The sequence below is a fragment of the Papio anubis genome, chromosome 3, assembly GCF_008728515.1.
Source record: "Papio anubis isolate 15944 chromosome 3, Panubis1.0, whole genome shotgun sequence".
Lineage (NCBI taxonomy): Eukaryota > Metazoa > Chordata > Mammalia > Primates > Cercopithecidae > Papio > Papio anubis.
Genome location: NC_044978.1, coordinates 124,255,027 through 124,273,080, shown reverse-complemented (window position 1 = coordinate 124,273,080; position 18,054 = coordinate 124,255,027). Strand labels below are relative to the sequence as shown.

The window sequence follows — 18,054 nt, the reverse complement described above, 5'->3', positions numbered from 1 at the left end:
CAAGTTACTATCATTGTCTTAAATCCTTAATGATGCCCCTAGATCTTTTTGCCTATAGAATTATTTGGGAGCCCTTGATCTTTAATGGCTTATGTAGTGCTCTGGCTATCCACTCTATCCCTCTGTTATTTATCTACGAGTCTCTTGGTCATTTCACCACATTAATTGAAGGCTTTTGTTCTAAGCATCATTTCCTGTACACCAATTGCTAATATCATTGTGTATGTCTTCAAAGTCCATATGAACAATCTTAATCTCTCAGATCCTCTGCCTTCTCATCCTCAGTGAACCTTACTTCTACTCTTCTTTACCAACCAACTCACATGTTCATATCCCCAACCTTGTCATCACCTAAAACTGGTCCACTCTAAAACTCAAACTCAAACAAACACAGCTGTCCATTATCCTGGCTTTATCACTCAGATTTTAGATCTGTTCTTAGATCTCAGCAAGGCACCCAGTTTCTTAATGCTTCTACTTTCTTCCTATCAAAGAGCCTACCTGTGTCTCCACTTTACGTTCTTTTGTATTCATAGTGCAGTTCATCACTGTCTCACCATGTCCTCAACTCCCTCATCTCTCTACTACACCCTCACTGATTTAAACTGAACGTTTGCCTTCTATACCTTGGCCACTGAACCTTACTAGAGAAGTAAGTAGTGTGTGTCAGTGTCTAACTATAGATTTGTGGATTGCAACATCACCAGTTCACTCATGGCTGTCTAGGAATACTTCTAGGTCTCACTAGTGAAATCTCTTTCCATTCTTCCCAGCAGCCACTTCAAAATGTCTGTAATTATCTCAAATCTCTGGCCACATCATTTCTCAAGATAAAACAGTAACCTCAATATTATATAACAAAAATTAAGCCAATAGAATTCCCTCAATTTTCCACCCTTGATCTACAAACTTAGCTGCATCCACCTGCATGCCTTCAGTCTTCTCTCCAGTTACAACAGGAAAGGGTCTAGTGTCCCAGGTAAAGGTAATTTCTCTTCTCATAGTCTGGAACATATGAACTTCTCATGGATCTACCTCTCTTTCTTTAGGAGGCTTCTGACCAGCATTTGAACATGCTCAGTTCTTCCTGATCTAAAACAGAAATTCTTACTCAAACCAGTGTCCATTCATTCTAAACAATTTCCTATTTCTTTCCTTCCTACCCTACAATTTAGAAAGTGCTGCTGCACATTGACTTATATTTAGACATCTCCTATTTACTCTTCAACAAACTGTGAAACTAGATATTTCACTGAAAAATCAGATCCCACCAAGGTTATTAATGAACTCCTTGCTGCTAAACCCAATGGAGGCTCATCTGTCCCTAGCTTAATCCACTCATTCACTCAATACATATTTACTAAGCCTTTGTTATATCAAAGCCCTGAACTAGACATTGAAGATAGAGTTGTGAAAAAATAAAAATCAAAAGATTGCTGCCCTTGGGGATATGATTTCTACAGAGTTACAGTGATAATAAGCTGAGTATGCACTGAGAAGTGTGTTTCTTAAATAAGTAGCCTACACTTAAGAAAATAATTATACTTCATTCCCAATTGGCTTTTAAATCTTGTAGCCAGGGCTACTCACAAGCTTTAAGATGGCAACTACTTTCTTGAGGGTCAGATATAACCAAATTTCCTGTCTCCCTATGACGTGGTTTGGATGTTTGTTCTCTCAAAATCTCATGTTGAAATGTGATCCCCAATGCTGTAAGTGGGGCCTGGTGGAAGGTGATTGGATCATGGGGTCAGATTTCTCATGAATGGTTTAGCATCATCTTCTTGGTGATAAATGAGTTCTCATTCAATTAGTCCACCTGAGATATGTTGTTTGAAAGAGTCTGAAACCTCCCCAATTTCCCTCTTACTCTCTCCCTATCTCTACTAAAAATACAAAAAGTAGCCAGGCATGATAGCAGGCACCTGTAATCCCAGCTACTCAGGAGGCTGAGGCAAGAGAATCACTTGAACCTGGGAGGCAGAGGTTGCAGTGAGCCTAGATCGTGCCGCTGCACTCTATCCTGGGCGACAAGAGTAAGACTCTGTCTCAAAAAAAAAAAAAAAAAGAGAAAGAAAGAAAAGAAATGCAGAAACAGACTAACACACCCTATTAGATATTGTATTTTGTTCCACTAAATTAATGCATATGCAATGTACTTTCTATCTTCTCTCTTGTATTAACATGTAAATTATTTGTTATTTACACAACCATCAGCTCCATTTGTCGTCTTACTATATCCCAGAGCCTTACATATAAGAGATTTCTAAAATATTGTTAAATGACCAGATAAATAAATGCATGTGAAATAAGTGGTTTACATTAAATCTATGGCTACCCTCCAAAAAACAAAGGCAGTTTTATTGGGTTCTATAATTCCATGATGCATTGGAATCAACTATTAATTGTTATCACAGCTTGTTATCCTAACTCCCTGAGACATCATATTTTCTTTTAACTCTAAGAGGAAAGTTCACTGGAGATAAATGTAAACTTCTGTGTTTTAACTGTTGGCATGTAAACTAAACATAAATGTTCTGATCAGAAAAGCAATATAGAAATACGCAAAGATTTCAAAGACTTAGGATATTCTGGATGCTGCTAAATTTTTGCCAATATTTTTAAAGAAAGATTGTGCCTATAGAGACAAAATGAAATGGAGAGCATAGCAATTAGCATGAGAACTAGATCAATTAAGACAGACAGCTTGTATAATAATGTTGATATTTTCTGTAACAACATAGTGAAGTAGAACATTTATTTCAACAACAACCTGAGCCTTTAGTGTAATTTCATATTTTAATAGCCTCTATGTGCAAATATATTTCTAGATGTCTTCCTCAAGCAGATGCTTGCATAATTCCAGAAATCTTGTTCAATGGAAAATCACTTGGTGGGAATATGGCAATAATTGATGCTTGGTTTAAAAATGTTTCTTTGGATGTTAAAATTAAACAAACAGAGAAATTTAAGATGCTAAAATTTCTGCATGCAGTTTTTTTGTTTTTGTTTTTTTTTTTTAATGTTTGTGAATTACATCAAAAGACATTAAAGCAAAGGAGTTTGCATTGCCAGGAATTTGTTTCTTTCTATTAGGATAGACACCGTTCTGGGTGGGTTGAGGTGACTCATTAATATTTTGTACCCTTTGTATTAAAAAAACTGTTTTCATCAAATTTAGAAATAAGACAGATTAGTCTTCTGTAAAATAATTTGAGATTACTAAATTACTATTTATCTTACTTATTCCAGCAATTTCAACACATAGTTTTTGAACATTGAAGTGGCCATGCTTTTCTCTCCATTAGATATTTTATAAAAAAGAGATTATACTTTTTCTTATCAACTAGAATCTATTCAAAGAGACAGGTAAAACCAAGAGAAAAGAGGGAGAACAGCAGAGAAATAATCACCAGGTAAACAAAGTTGTGCTAGTAATGACTAAGAGGCTATGAAGTTTTGGTCTTTGACGTCATACAATTGCAGCATCAAGGGACCAGTGGGCTTTAAATAATCATTTTTATTTGGTAAGGGCTTGCCAGTCATCTGTTCATAATTAACCTGAATTAGCTCATTTTTATGCTCATAATTTTCCAATTGAATTGGAAGAGTTCAAAAACTTTTAAAACTATTTTAAGATCTACGCTTTTGTTGGCCCTCTCTTTTCCCATCATGCTATTATGGACATTTAAAGTTTATTATAATTATTGGCTACCTCCTAGTTAAATAATAAAATCATCTTAAGTGTTATTAAAATCTTGAAAGATTAATAACATGATCAAAGAGCAGCATCCATCCCTTAAGATGCAGTGCTCAAACTTTGGTATCAAATTACCATCTGAAAAGTTCATTACTAATTGTTGTTTCAATCTCTTTTCCTCAATAATATGGTCTATTTTTTGAATTGATGTTAGTCTAAAATTATAAACCATCTCTTTGACCATGATAGGAATTTGTAACATAACATTAAAAAAAAAAAAATTTTGAGGGACACCAGAATGATCACTGATAAGCTTTCAACAGTAAATTCTATAGTTGAAGTTCATTGGAACACCATTTACCATGACAAAAAGTTCAATTATCTCTTGGTTCTCTCCCCTCCATATTATCTGTTTTCCTCCTTCATATTTAAACATATATGGGTTAAGGTCTCTCACTTAAAATTTTAATGGTATGATTTAATTAATTATTCCTTAGTGTGTATGTACATTATATTTTACCTAATAAATATGAATAGTAGTTATGAGAGATTCCTTGAGTAAAAATCTTATTCTCATGGTAGTTGGGATGATTCAGAAAAAAAGTACTATTAACTTACAAAATTTAAATTCATTTTTTTTAAAGTTAAGAAAACCATTTACCATCATTACACATTTACTCATTTAACACATATCTATTAGGCGCCTACTGAATAGCAGATACTGTGCTACATTCAGGGGACTATTTTGAAGCCCAGAATTTACTTGAAGATGAAATTATCTAACACATGTATAGCTTCCAAAAGTTCATTTCTCTACTGAATAGTAACCAAAACTCTGACATATTGCACAGATTCAAATATTGACAGGAATGAAATACATTAGAAAAAATGTGGGCTTGCATTTTAGACTGTCCTTTGAATAAAATACGCTAGCATGAAGTAATATTCTTTTTACTTTAAGGAATATGGGCTACAAAATATTTGAAGGATTGTGTTATACAGCAAACAAGTAAGAATGACCAGCCAGAAGTTTGCTGATGCTTGCTCTAACTGGACACAATTTTTACCACTACCTGTGGCTCACAGCTGCTGCCTAAACTGTTTCAGAATTGTTTGAGTATAACAACACTTCATATGTAAATTCCCTATATTAAGTAGGATATGCATATGCTTTATCAATCAAAGCACAATATTTCTGAGAATAAAAGAGTGTTATGAGTTATTATACTGGGATAACTGACAAACTGAGACTATCTCAGCCACAGGCATATGGTCTTGTTAATATCAGGGGACCTGAGCATATATAATTCTTCCATAACTTTTTCTTTAAATGGAAATTCTGCAAAGTTAAAATGTGAATTCAGTTTAGGTTACAGTTAGAAATATTCCTGATCTGCATTTTATTCTATGCTTTCAACTAAATTACTTTAAAAACATGTTATTACATAATTTACTTTAATCATTATCATTAATCATTTATGTGAAGAAAAAGAGGGAAAGAGAAACATAAAGAGAGATATTATAAAAATGCTAAATATGGGACAACATATAATATATATAATTGAAGTTAATCTTGCAGAGGGAAGTACAAAGCACTGTTTTCCTCAATATTATTATCCCTTAATCATCTTGTTTTTGACATCCAAAGATGCTTTTTGCATCACAGCTCTAACATAATTTCTCTGCAGCTAGATAAGGCCCCACAGCTGGTAAGTAATAGAGCTGCGATTGGAACCCAGGCAGTGTGAGTTCCTGAGCTTCATATGTAACCCCTTTCTTCAGTGCCTCACTATGAAGTGGCTCTAGTTGTCCTATTAGGCAGCTCACACCTATTATATAGCTTATTCACCAAAAACCCTGAAGACCACATCCTCGGTGGAATCCAAAATATAAGTCCTCACACTGACTACTACCATTTAGAGTGGTTTTCCATATGTGCTTCATAAGCATGTTGCAGCATGAGTTATTTTGTAAAAGTTAGGTGCAATTTTTCTTTTACAAGACACTCTTAGCATCAGATGCTTTTTTACCTTCTCCCACTTGCTTCAGCTTAGTGGGAATCTAGGTAATCAATCAAGGAGACGGTTAATGGGAAAAGATGTGACTGTTTTTTACACACACACACACACACACACACACACACAAAATGTAATATGTGTGCCTGCCATCACAACCAACCTAAAATGAGTGAAATTGATTTTTCACTATTTCCTCTTCTAAGACTGAACTTTATATGCATTTTAATCTGATTTTGCACAAATAAAAGTGTTAAAAAGTGGTGAAAGAGTTGAATGACTTGATTTAATTTTTCCCAGTTACTGAAAGCACTTAAGGTAGGGTCCAGGAGACCCTTGTTTAAAAAAAAAAAAAAAAAAAAAAAAAAAAAAACCTTACAAAAGTTGATTAATTTCCAAAACTCAAGAATTTTTAAAAATTAATTTTTGGATCTCTATGAATCTCTCAGTATTTCATATGAAATCTTACTCCTAGTGTGGTAATTTCTACAATGATCCTAAGATAATTTAGCATTATGTTAATATCTAAGTTAATATAACTTTAAAGAGAAGAGGGCCTGTTATTTTATGCTTGGTTTGACTATAGTTATTGGCTGTATCATTAAAAGATATAAAGATTCACTCTAGTCAACCTTTAGGTCACATGACGGCCCTGGGGTCAGTAGCTTTATAAAATGCCACTATATGGTTTGTTTGAAGATTCTGGCCTTTAATAACATTCAAGGAAAAGAAGCACATCTTAAGTGTGTATAATGGTCAACTTCATTATCACATTCATGGCCATTACCTTCATTGTTAGTAACTACTGACTTACAAAAAATAAATATTAAAGTGTCACTCATATTCACTTCAGTGAAAAAATATGAAAAACTCTTTTTGAATACTTCAATATGTCATAGTTATGTTAAACTGTGAGTTATACTTCCTAATATAAAAGAGTAGCCAAATTAGAGTATGTAGTCATTTTCTATATTTCAGTAAATTTCATTTACAAATCAACATTAAATATAACTGGGTTGCACTAAAAAACAAATTGTTAGATGCTATGTGTATCTCCTGTATTTCATGTTAATAATAGCAGTTACCAACATCTATATAAAGCTGTCTGTGTGTCCCCATTCTCATCTTTTCATATATACTTAGTTCATCTTTATAATTACTGCATGAACTAGGTAGGTACTTTTAATATAGATAAGGAGAGGCACAAAGAAATTAAAAAGATTGTTCAAGATCATACACAGAAAGGGAAGCAGCAGGACTTGAACTCAGATGTACAACTTGAGCATTCATGCTCTTAATCACCGCATTATATTGTTCCTTCAATAAATAGGAACATTAAAATTAGACCAAAGTATTAACAAAAACTCCTATTGGATGTGAATAACTTTCCTCTCAGAGAAACACCAAATTTATTCTCAGAAGATGGCTAAAAGAAGCCAGAGATTGGACAGTCATCAGTTATCCATCAGACTAAAGTACTGAATACCCATTTTCCTAAGTCAGTGCCAACTATGTCAGGAGGCTGGGAGCCAACGACAGCTCATTCAGCATTTCGAATCTAACATTGTACATACTACAAAGGATAAATAGTTGGGGTGATGTTCACTTGCAAGGCTTTTGATTCCACAGGTTTATTATCAAATCATATTTATAGATTCTTGAATAACCTTCTTACTTGGAAAGGGCATATATTGGTGTTATTTTAAGATCCCTGTACTAACGCATGACTGGCTTACACAGGAGTGCCTAGAAGCAGAGGCTGGGTCAGGGATTCAGGTACTTGTATACTGTTGCGGGAATGCTCAGAAGGGGAAAAGCAGTGATGGGGGCAGGGTAGGTTCAGAGGAAGACGCAAGAAAGGATGTGAGCTCAGCTATAGTCCATTTCAGTCTGATCTCAAAGGAGAGTATGAGATGTTTTGGAAGACATATGGCACCACAGAGCTGCCCCATCTTTAGGCAAGGAATAAACTTTTGTGCCTCTGTAACACCACAATTCTCTGGAGAAGAGCACTTGTAGGACAGGAGCAGCCAGCACTCACAGCAGCTAGAAGATGGGTAAACTGACTGGTAAAAGAAATCTGGGTAAGTACCAACAGCATCCACTAAATTCTTCTTGTAAAGAAGATAGATAGATGACAATTAACTTGTGTAATTTGGTATCATCATTCAGACAAGTGAAACAAATTTTTAAAAAGCATAATAACAAAGAGGAGGAAAGAACAAATCCTATCTGAGGCAATTGGAAAAGGCTTCCCATGTCATTTTGAGGATTCAGTGCAAAATGGAAATGTCAGGTGCCATGTTCAAATTATTAAGAATTTCAAGATGGTGACAGAGCATTAAACCAAGCATGGAGCCCTCTTTCAAGGGTAGGACTCTATGCAATGGCACAGGTTGCTTGTCCATGAAGCTGACACTGATGGTGAAGAATCTGTGAACAGTGAAGAACCCACAGGATCTTGGAGGAGAAAAACTAAAAACTGCAATCATCTGCCAGAAAAAAAAAAAAATTCTGGCAGCAGTGCAGAAGATGGCCAGGCAATCAGTTTTGTGACAAACCCATGGTGTTTTCTAGGCAAGTTAGATGTCTCATCACTCATGTCGATGAAGCAAAATGTTCAATCTTCAAAAAGTATGGTCAGTTTCTGTTGTAGATTTGTTAAAATCCATAATAGTCAAGTGAAGAAATAATAATTATATTACCCTAGTGAATAGTTTTCTTCAAATTATTTATGATCTGATAAATCCTGTTTCTAGTTACTATGTTTCAGAAATAAGTAATTTTATAAGAGCACAATATAGAGTTTCAATATTCACACTCAGAGGTCAAGATTCAAGAATTGAGTAAGGAAAACTACAATGAATGGATATGACAACATATTCTTGACTACATGCCACATTCACACATGAAGCTAACAAAAGATTCTAGTATTTACTTAGCTTTCACTTTGGGTCCACATCACTTAATAGCAAAATACATGTTAAAATTTTGTTTCCTCTGTAAGCAGAGTACAACTTAATTCCACCTTCTCTACTCGAGTTTGCTCTAAAATATTGCCTCATGAATCAAAGATTTCACAATATATTTTAGCATGCTGTAAGCTAATAAAAGACTGCCATGGTATTATTTTTATAAGGTATTTAAAACTAAAATTAAATAATTTTGCATATTAACAGTGTATGTTCAAATTCTGTATTTAACTTATAATAGCTATAGTTAGGCATCTGTGTTCAACCACACTATATCCTGTGGTTTAAACTTCTCTCTGCCCCTTCATTAGTAACCAAGACCAGCATGGAAACATCTGGGGTCAGGAAGTTATCTCTAGGATTTCAATTTAGGAAAGGCTAAACTTCTAAATCTAATCTTCAGCTCTACATGTCTATAGTTCTGAGCCAAAAAAAGTGCTCTCCATCATATCTCATATTGCTCTGTTGGCAGCCTGTCATTTGGCCCGTTCTGGTGTCTGGAGAGCTGTGGTCCACAATAAACCTAAAAACATTGATCAGGCCAGGTGGTGTGGCTCATGCCTGCAATCCTAGCACTTTGAGAAGCCAAGTAAGGAGGATTGCTTCAGCCTAGGATTTCAAGACCAGTCTGGACATTATGGTGGGACCTGGTCTCTGCAAGAAATTTTAAAACTTAGATAGGAGTGCTGCACTCCTGGAGTCCCAGCTACTGGGGAGGCCAAGTTGAGAGAATCACTTAAGCCTGGAAGGCCAAGGGCATCATGAGCCATGATCACACCACTGCATTCCAGCCTGGGCAACAGATCAAGACTCTGTCTCAGTTTACCTTAGATGATCAGTTCGGTTGATTACAGTTGAAGAAGTGAGGAGAATCTGAAAATAATAACAATTTAAAAGAGAGATAAGGGCACTAGGAAGAAAATAATAACAATTTAAAAGAGAGATAAGGGCATTAGGAGGATAATACAACTCAATGCTTCTTATAGCAAGTTTCTTTCTTATTTTAATACATCGGAGAGAAAACCAAAACACAAAAATTATTTATATGGGAGCAATCCATCCCACAGAGTTAGTTGTAAATTAGGGGAAAAAAAAAAGAGAGAGAGAGAGAGAAAAAACTATCTGCTTCCACCACATTATAGAAAATAATCTTGTATAACACAATTTTGTCATTGAACAGTATAATTTCACAAACCCTCTCCGTGAAGCAATTTATTGCAGAGTGGTCAGTTTATTTAGACATTAAAATTTAAAAATCAAAAACATAGCAGATTTCAGAAGATAAGGAAATGAGTGAAAAAGAATTAAATCCATACTAACTGCTTCCCCCTAGAGAAATAACACCTTTTCAGTAAAATCTAAATATAGGTTTTTATTTTATTTTGCTTTTCTCCTAGAGTACAGTAGACATGACATACTTTTTAAGGTCTCAATTATGGATTATTCTTGTATAACAGCTGAGACCAATTTTAAAAATATATGAAGTTAGTATAATTAAAGTTATTTTGGGTCTGACTAATTACAGTGTATAGTATAAAGATAAAACTGTTATTGTGTCATCTGTCTTTACATAGAAATCAGTTATAATTTATTATTTTTAAGTGACGGAAAGAGCATAAATCCCCAATGAGTGGACCTTCTAGGATCCAAGCATCCCTCCCCAAGGTTCCTGAGCCTTGCCACCTGGCAGCCATAGTGTATTCAGGCTGTAAGAGCATCAAACTGGGGCCTTATGGAAAAGGAAAGCAGAAGTGAGAGCGCTCAGATCCATGTGTTCTAGGTAGGAGGTGTAATTAGACCACAGCAGTCGCTGTGAAAACAGGCGGCTGCCAATGGAGACGGCATCTTTTTTTGAGGTGGAAGCAGCATGATTTGATGATAGATTAGATTTCAATTAAAATTGAATCTTCCAAAGACTTATAAAAGATTCAAGAAAGCAATGCTTCTAACCTAGTCTTATAAAATTAATGTGACACGCCGGGCGCGGTGGCTCAAGCCTGTAATCCCAGCACTTTGGGAGGCCGAGGCGGGTGGATCACGAGGTCAGGAGATCGAGACCATCCTGGCTAACATGGTGAAACCCCGTCTCTACTAAAAATACAAAAAAATAGCCGGGCGAGGTGGCGGGCGCCTGTAGTCCCAGCTACTCGGAGGCTGAGGCGGGAGAATGGCGTGAACCCAGGAGGCGGAGCTTGCAGTGAGCCGAGATCGCGCCACTGCACTCCAGCCTGGGCGACACAGCGAGACTCCGTCTCAAAAAAAAAAAAAAAAAAAAAAAAATTAATGTGACACTCCAAATGTACTACTTTGAAAAGTTGCATCAATTCTTTCATATTATATTCTCTCATATCTTTGTAAAGGCACCCAAATACACTAACAATAGTTTAAAATAAGTATTATCAGGACCTACACTAGGAACAGATGAAGTAGTAAGACCATGTGATGCTACCCATAGAATATTCCTCTCATCACTACCGTCCAGGGCTTGTCACTCTGAAATGTCATTGTTACCAGTGCCTTCAGGCATCTATGGCAATAGATGAATTGAGATTATATGGACAGCTCCCTTTCCCAACCACCCACCTGCAAACTCTTACATGCTTACTATAAGAAATAAGTCTCCATGAGAGTATGAGCAGATATAAGAAACAGGAGAATCAGCATTTCTAGGGCTATAAATAATAGAACAATTTGAAATTGGGTTTAAAATGATTAAGATATTGCTTCCTTTAAACTTGAAGTCAATTCACTTCTCTACTAAAATGCAAACAACCCTGGAAAGTATAATACTTTACATGTAAAAATTTAAAATATTGTTAGATAGATAGACTTTAGTTCATAGAACTGAATTAATGACCATGGACCATGCATGATCAGCTTTTTTGTTTGTTTTCTTTATTCATATTATATTGAATCTCCATAAATTTAACTAATCTTACAACTAGAACACTGACAATAATTCACACCTATCTCTCTGTTATTCTCTTATCCCATTGCCATCAATTTGCTTTTCAGATAATTGAGAGTTGAAGTTTATGAGAGTGGGATAAAGAATTAGCTATCTGAGATTAGGAGTTGAGAAGATGTTTTGAAGGATAATAATGGAAAAGTAGGAGAACAAAGGCAAATGTTTTCTACCTCAGAATTCAGTCAAGGGCTTCCTGGATACTTTACATCAATATATCAGTCAACATATGGACAACTAATTAAAATGACAGAAAAATTAAAGCTTATTCCCCAAATTCTCTTTTTCTGAAAAATCATGAGTAGAAATTAAAGCAAGGTTGGTAGCACAAATTTCGCTCAAAGCATTTCTTAGAAATAAACCACAGACTTCCATGTAGCTAGTCTAACTTCAGTTAGATTTCCCCCTGACAAATGCACTATCTCAACTAATTATAATCTTTGCATGCACACAACTCCCACTGCTTCCAATAATAACCATATGAATATAAAATATAAGATTTCTCACATCCAGCCATCTTTTTATATAGATATCTTTTTCAAATAGTTTCATCTGAATTTACTATAACCAAAACTTCTTAAAATGAGAACTGATGCTAAAATATACCTAACGTAACTCAGTCTGAAGATTTATGAGTGACTGTGTTTTACATTTAAAGTTGGAAGTCATTAAAATATCATTTGTATCACTTACATCAAAATGTCATCTCCCACACTAATCCATAAAATAGGGACAAAATAAGCACATTCAAATTAATCTGGGAATATAAATTGCCAGTTATTTTATATATATATATGTATATTATATATATATATATATATATATATATATATTTTACACATTAGAAACAGAGTTTCTCTGTGTTGCCCAGACTACACTGCAATTGCTATTTATAGCCATAATCATAGAGCACTGCAGCCTCCAGCTCCTGGACTCAAGCAATCCTCCTGCCTCGGCCACCCAAGTAGGTGGGTCTACAGGTGCACACCACTCTGCTCTGTTTAGCTAGGCAGACATTTTTTATTAAGAACACAAAGGGAGGGCTCATGGGATTTCTTTATGAGGCAATTAAAAAATTCTTCATTATATACTATATACATCAACCGTTTGGATAAAGACTCTTCCAAAATTTCATATTAGAGAGGAGCTATTTTAAGTTCACACATATAACTATACAGGCTAGTTCTTTGGTGGGTACCTTTCTAACATTGCTTAGTATACAACTGTCTTGCCTGAAAAAATACAGGGTGGTTGAACCTGTTTTGATTGTTATTCATAACATTTACATTTTATAGAATAGCATCTATAATTTTTTACAATAGTCCTCTATTCAGTTGTTACTTTAGGAACTTTACTGTGTCATTCTTAGTCTCTGTCAAAACAAATGCAACTGGACATGAGAGAAGGGGATAAAATTCTATGTCATTGCCTTGTAATAATAAGACACCATTTCCTATATCAATTAGCACCTAAAAAAGTAAATTAATGGAAAAAAAGAACAGTACTTTAAAATGTACCAAGTTAGTTCCTTTTTCAGAAAAGAACTGGATTTAGTTTTGGTCACTACACAAACAATTTAGTGTACACTTCAATATTCCTTAAGTAGTATCAAATCAGTACCTAATCTATTGCTGCCCCAGATAATTTGTAAAACAGGTAAAGTGTATATTCATCCCCCCTATTTTATATATATCATTTATATATATACCGATATGAGATTTCCAACATCCAGTCATCTTTTTATATAGATATCTATTATATCTGTCATATATAGATATATATTGACATATATAAATGATATATAAATGATTTATTGATATATAAATGATATATAAAATGATTTTATATATTGATATATGATATATATAAAATAGGGGGATGAACATACACTCTACCTGTTTTACAATTTATATCATTTATCAATTAATATATATATCATATATATGATACATATAAAATAGGGGGATGAACATATACTCTACTTGTTTTTATTAAATATATAAAATATATATGTAATATATTTTCCTTCTTCATCTTCCATTTCACTCTCACTCCTCTTAGGCCTTGGTAACCACATGCTACCGTCTTCTCAACCCATGTACCCTTGACCTCACTACAAATGCCACATAATTGCTCACTTCTACAGTGTTTTTTTTTTAATGCCCCATTCTTGAAACCTGAGAAAACCCCAAATCCTAGAACCAAGACCTTAATAAACAAAAGAAAATACTATAATCTGTTGCCGCTCCAATACTGCACACATTTTAAAAGGAAGCTTCCTTTTTGGTCTCCTGAGGAAATTTTTTAAAAAAATTCATTGCATTCTTTCAAAGGAAAAAAATATATATAAATGGTGAGATTTTAAGCAAAATTTCAGTAAATATATGTATTTATATATTATATATAAAAGTAAAGTACACATGTTATACATATATTTATATATTTTTATATATATAAAAAACGGTGAGATTTTAAGCAAAATTTCAGTAAAAATTAAAAGTAAAGTATATATGTTAAAAAGAAGTAAAGAATAAAATTGAAGAAAAATCCCAGGCAACAAAGCCTTTTCACCACATGGGCAGCTGTCTACTTTGTGTACTTTTAAGGCTTTCCATGGGTATGAGCTCCAGCAAGCACCTATCAGCCTTTCACGGTGCCAGAATATATTCACACTGGCATCTTTCCCTCATGCTTACCAGGTTCTATCACCAACTTCATATCCGCTTAGACATCTCCCCTCAGAACATTGGTCACTCCCTCAGGAAAGCCAGTCATAATCTCCCAAACCAAGCCAATCTCCTCCCCATAATAAGCATGAGACATGTGATATACCACCCCATTGTAGCACTAGACACAGTTTGAATTATACATCTATTTGCATAATTATTTAAAGTACCATCCTATAAAATTCACAAACGTACGAATATGTTTCTTCACTCATAAATTCATCTCTACCTCTTACAATTGTGTCTGGCACAGAATAGATGCTCAATAAATTACATGCTGGATAAATGAATGGTTTTGATGCATAATAGGAAATGCCACCCTGTCAACTAACTAAAGACTGAACATTAATGTTTAAACATCCCTTTCAACTCAATCTTACAAATATCAATTATTTCATTTACTTAGTGGCAAGCACAAAGGTGAGTAAGGTATCCTCTGCTCTCAAGGAGCTGGTAGCCTGAAAATGGTGGAAGATATATAATTTAAACTGTGACTGCAACAACTATTAATACAACTGACTGCTTAATATATGTTAGCCACTGTTCTAGGCCCTTTGACCCTTACAGCAACCCTATGATGGAGGTACAAACATTAACTTGTACAGGATCACACAGGTTATATATAGAGGAATCAGGATTCTGATTCCAGTCGATCTGTGTTCACAGCCATTCCTCTCAGCATCAACACAACACTGCCTGTCCTGAGAATGATAAGAACATTATACAGCCACATAAAAAGTTGTATGAAAATTGACTGTGTGGGAAACTTGCAAAAGCAAAACAATATTTCACTGGGCTTTGGATATTGAGTAAGAGATACTCACCAGTTTAAAAAAAAAAACAAATAGAGAAGGAGGAAGACAATCCAGGCAAAGAGAATAGAAGACAATAAATCAAAGACTTAAATATGCACTTATAATATATGTACCTAAATAGGTACCAACCAGCAGATCAGAGGGAGTGCTAAAAACCAGATAAAAATTAAATTAAGGCCAGGTGAAAGGTTTTGAATCCTAGGTGAAAGTGTTTTAAGTTTATTTTTAGATGATGAGATAGAGCCGAAAGATTTTAATCAAGTATTGGTTTTATTAGAATGATGTTTGACAAGTTCAGTTTAGGCAGACTGCAAGAACCTTCCTTGCTCTTCTGCCTCTCCATGACATTATTTCCACCACTGCCTTCAACTTCCACTTCAAGTATCAGTTTCTTAGGGAAGTCTTTTCTAACCATGTCTCACTAACTTACTCAGGCTCACCTTTTTAGTTTCTTATGTTATTTTCAGTTCTCCTAGAGTTTTGCAATCTATCACAGCTTGCAATTCTGTTCATGGGTAAACCAGAGTCCTGAGATAAGAGTTTGATTTTACATAAAATGGGAAGTTACCAGTAGTTGAAAGCCATAGGAATAAATGAGATAAACCAAGAATAACATGTCAAGTGAAAGACAAAGAAGTGGATGAGAAATACCAGTAGAATACCATCACAGTGAGTTTAGGCAGAAGCAGATCCAAGGGAAATAGCCAAAAAAAAAAAAAAAAAAAAATCCATGGAAGCAGACAGAAAACCAGGAAAGAGGTTTTCACATGGTAGGCAGGAGCTGTGATAACATCAAGGAGATGTTGTTGGTCTTAAGTGACCAATGCTATACAGAAATCAGGTAAGAGGAAGAAAAAAACAGCAAGAGATTCGTTTTTTTCCAGAATCACTTTTACTTACCATTTCTTATTTGCCTGTTTCTATCTAGAAAAGAGAAAAGGACCACTTGAGTAAAGGAAATCTGCAACTTGAACTCACTAAGTAAGTTCGTATTTGGTACAAAACTTAGGTCAGTAACTTTAAAATTGACTTGCTCTTCAAGGCATTAATGTAAACTGATGGGCAAAGTGGCCCTGCCTACAGCTTGGATTGATTTTCAATACAAGATAAAAATCATTTACATTGGTGATTTTTATCTCATATCATCAAAGGACAAAGCATAATACTTGATTTTCCCCTTTATTTAAGAAATCATCTGCTAAGTTGATACCTGCAAAATCTCAAAACAATTTTTAAATTCTGATAAAATTAGATTCTGATCCCCAGTGGTCTTGAATATAATTGTGGTTTGCCAACACTGCACAAATTTGACTTATTTATCCAGCACTAAGCATTTCATAATATAAAAATAGTAGGAGGGGAGTTACATTACAACATTTTATAAAAGAAGTCATCATTAAGAATAATTAATAATAGACAACCCAAAACAAGAAAGAATTTCCAATTATTTACCATGAGCTAAAATATTGGGCAGTTGGGAAGAATTGAGCAGAAACAAGAAACGTAAATACAGTCTTAGCAAAATGATCAGACTAAAATTCATCCTGAAGAATTAGAAAAAAGAGCCTTTTCAAAAGTACTATACTTTGTGTGCTTTGTTTTCTCTACTATATTGTTTATAAGAAAAAGTATAGGTGACAAATTTTCCATCAAAAATGGTGACATCTTTGAATACTGTAGAAACTTTTTTCTATGTTTACAAACGTGGAGACAAATTCAAACTGTTCAGAAAATTCTTAGAAGCTTATCCAAAATTACATGAATAAATATCTTCTAATTTTTAACTAATTTTAATAAATTCATTGCAATTTTTATATATTCTGTATAAATTATATATTTATATTTAACATATTTACATATGAAAATTTATGAATTTATATGTACAGATATTTATATAAACATTAAAAATAAAAATGTATAATTACTTTTAATTATAAATGTGAATATTTATAATTTATATAATTATATGAAATTACATATTTATGTTTATATACATAATTATATATTTATACAAATTTCAGTTAATAGACAATATACTTTAATTACAGAAGTAAGCACCTACTGAGAAAAATTAAGTCCACTATTAAGCATAATATATACCAATTCTATTTTTGATACTTTTGTTTCCAATCATTTAAAATAATTTCAAACTCGCTAAGTAATCTTATAAAGACAAATGAACAGAAACAGGGGTAAGGTAAGCTAGAGTTATAAGTACTCAAGTTACCTTGTAAATTACTGGAAATACTGATCATTAATGCCTTGATCTGTATTATCTATGACCACACATTCTATAAACTTTAGTAGGCCGCAGTAAAACACCCACTTTCAATAAAACAATCAGAACGATTTTAGACAGGCTTAGATAGCTATGATTTTAGCAGTTACTTGTCCACATTCCGTTTAAGTAAATAAGATCACCTTCCATCAGGTTATTCCAGTAATTTTTAATACTTTGAAGATCCAGGAAACCTAAAGTGCCACACCGAGCACGTAGGCAGCTGATGAAGGGAAAAAAGGGTTTTATAAAAAGAACTAAAATCACTTCCTGTGGTTAACATTTTAGAACCTAGCCCAGAACAGTCTGTACCAATATTGTGGGTTTGTTGGTATCTTATTTATGAGCATCGGAAACAGACTTGCTCTGGTGCCATGCTTTGAGTAGGATACACGTGTGAGACAGATGGAACTTGTATTTCTATCAGATACAATTAAAGACTGATTGAATACACTGCCAAATACCACAAATATTAAACCATTTTAGAATAAGTTTACTATTGCTTTGACAGCAGTTTCAACAAAATAGTAGGTTATTCCAACAAATGAAAAGATTATGTTGAACCAGTAGGATTATTGCAATT

The 18,054-nt window shown here is 34.1% G+C and overlaps 1 protein-coding gene across 4 annotated transcripts in view; it reads right to left on the bottom strand.

Moving 5' to 3' along the window:
• Positions 1 to 18,054, bottom strand: part of LOC116274193 (cilia- and flagella-associated protein 299-like) — a 303,800-nt gene that overhangs the window by 126,320 nt on the left and 159,426 nt on the right. The window contains exon 4 of one of the 4 annotated variants that reach the window (XM_031664552.1): positions 9,513 to 9,560. The exons of the other annotated variants lie outside the window; for them this stretch is intronic. The gene's annotated coding sequence lies outside the window, so the exon portion shown is untranslated. Of the gene's footprint in view, positions 1 to 9,512; positions 9,561 to 18,054 lie in introns of those variants that run through there. 4 annotated transcript variants of the gene reach the window in all.